Source organism: Rousettus aegyptiacus, unplaced genomic scaffold (genome assembly GCF_014176215.1).
Source record: "Rousettus aegyptiacus isolate mRouAeg1 unplaced genomic scaffold, mRouAeg1.p scaffold_m13_p_5, whole genome shotgun sequence".
NCBI lineage: Eukaryota > Metazoa > Chordata > Mammalia > Chiroptera > Pteropodidae > Rousettus > Rousettus aegyptiacus.
In genome coordinates this window covers 63,965,820-63,968,805 of record NW_023416308.1, presented here as the reverse complement: position 1 = coordinate 63,968,805, position 2,986 = coordinate 63,965,820, and positions in this window count along the sequence as shown.

Genomic DNA, 2,986 nt, shown 5'->3' with positions numbered 1-2,986 from the left:
TTGCTGAATCATTTATTTTTAGCCCACTTTGTTTTAATCTTACAAATACAGAAATAATCACTAAAACTTTCATTTTCTACAAAATTTGATATGCATGTTTTCAATTTTGGATTATTCTAGACTATATTTTTTCTAAAAAGAAAGCCCATCTTAATGATAATTTCTTCTGTATCTTCCTTCCTCCCAAACAAAAAACGTATGTACTTTGTTACAGTGGATAACAAAGATGTTTTTAAAGACCATCAGGACATACAGATTCACTTTATATATCCAACTAAAATGTAAGATCCTTAAAGCAGAGAATGTTGTCTCTCTATTTACTATTATCACTATTATATCCCGAATGCTTAGAACAATGTCTGACATAAGAAAGGCACTCAATAAATATTTAACGAATACATTGAATGAATAAATTTATATATACTAAATAGGAAAAGAGCTAAAAGGTGGCAAATTCACAAATTATTATTGAGGTTTTTCTTTAGTTTGTAGAATTTGGAGCAAAACTGAACAAAATATATAGAAATTAATTTAGAGATATTTATATTACAATTAACAAAACTATTAAATTCCAGAAAGACAGTGATAAAATGTCCACATGTATGCAAAGTAAGTGTGTGTGAAAGCAGAAGAAGGAATACTTTTAAATGTTTAAGGCTTAAATTGAAATTTATTTCTTTTAGAAAAAGTTGTGAACTATGGATAACTATGGACTCAGAAAATCTTGCAGTTTAAACATTGTTATAAATTATAATTTTTCTTACCACAAGATGGCAGCAAAGATTTATTTTAAAATCATTAGCTACCCTCAGTCTTCATACCAGATGATGTAGTACTTTAAAAGCTATAGTGTATGAGGAATGTAGAGGATATATATGTTTTGTATTATTCCTTGAAAGTACCACTTCATCAGAAAGGTTCTATCATTGGTGCCTAAAGTTTCTATGACTCGTTCTATGTGCCTTCTCCCTTTTAAACTCTCCACTTATATTGCATTTTGTACGCAATCCCAGATTAATCTTAAATTATAAATCCAAATATGTCACGCACATAAAACAAAACGAAACTTTAAATAATTACCTAAGAGAATAAAGAAAATCCTTTATTCACTCAACCAATTCAGTAACTATATTTTATTTACAAGGTACTGTGATAGGCTTTAGGAATAGAAACAAATATATGAAGCTTTCCCTTTTGGGAATTACAAACATGTAAAGATACAGCTTCAACAAAGCACTTACTTAGAGAAAAGTCCAATTTGAGGACTTTCAAGGCTCAGAAGAAAAGTGGGAATGAGAGATGAGTTCAATCATGGTCACCTAGGTCTGGAATTCAGGTAAAAAATCTGAGCTTGAGAGTAGTTTGGGAATCATCAACATAAAAGCATAATTGAAGAGTATATAAATATGATTGGTGAATTATTGACTTCAATTTTAAAATTTATACATGATATTATAAAAATATTTAAAAACTATAGAAATGATTAATGTGGAATTCACCCAGAATATGTCCATTGCCTGCTAATATTTTGGTTTATATTTTTTTCAGACTTATCTCACGTATACCCACAACTTATATGTGCATACTCTGAATAGTTATAAATACATAATCAGTCACAAGTGGGGTGATAATACACATCCTGTTTTTGTAATTGCAATTCACTTAACAGTCAACAAGGGGGAGGTGGAGAGGACAACAAATGAAACTGAGAAAGAAAAGCCAGGATACTTTATGAGAATCGGGAGAATAGTATCACGAATGACAAGAATTGAATTACTTTTAAAAATGGAATAATTTAGTGTCAAATTCTTCAGAATGATTAAATGAGAAGAGAACTAAGGACAACCGATCGGATTTGGCAATTAGTATCCTGGATGGTGACCTCCACCGAACAGCTTTAGCCCAACAGCTGTGGGACAAAAGAATGAGAAGCAGAGAAGGCGTGGCAGTAATAGTGAACATATCCTATGAGAAGATTCCTTTGAAAAGACAGGATGGTAGCTCCATAGAAAGACTGAATAGAGATAGAATATTTATTGTATTGATCGGTTTATTTAAAGTAGAGGAAATTAAATCATGAATATAATTTGTAAAAACAGCCTGGAAGACAAAGGTATCTAAAATGTAAGTAAAATTAGGAATAACTTACAACAAGATTCTGGAAGTGGTCAAATGTGGTCAAAAGCTAGGTGAAGCATTTGTTTATACATGGAGAGAAGGTTGGATGTTTTTCCTTCTGAGTCTGGAGGAAATTATGTGAAAATGAATGTAAATATAAACAAGTTTTTAGATGTGGGGATGGAGAGTTCATATTCAAAGATCTTCAAGTAATGGTCTAAATCCATTTTTTAATTAATTATCTTCATGTGGCTTATATATGACTCAAATTGAATTACTACTGCTTGCCCCAATATGTGTCGCGATTTCCTTACACTTTGTTTACTTCATTCTCTCTTCTCTGATCTCATTGTTTAAAGCTTATATATTCTTCGAGGTCTATAACAAATTACAGGTCCTACCTGGAGCCATTGTCACCATATATCTAGTTCAAGTATAACTTCCCATTACCTGAAACTTACGGGTTAATTAGTGAATGTTATCTTCAAAACCAAAACCAGTATAGAATACTGGAGGGAAACAAAGCAAGTGTAAGATGGGTGGGTGGTGGTTTAGAGAAGAACCATCTAGAACACTCATGGTCTAACAACATCAGAGAATCTTAGGGGGAGTGGAGTGGATTCTTTGTTTTAATCTGGCTCAGCAGTTTTAGAAAATTTATTCAGTTCTCTTAAAATTTAATTCAAACCCCAGCTTTTTGAAAACACAAATTTCGCTCTCATTATTAAATATGAAATATACATTAGAGTTTATTTGTCAGTAAGGAAATGTTTATTTAATTTTTGTTTTATTTCTGTTTACGTTTCCCAAAGGTAATTCTAAAATTGTGTTAAATTCTTTATATAACGTGACTTTTTATCATTTATAA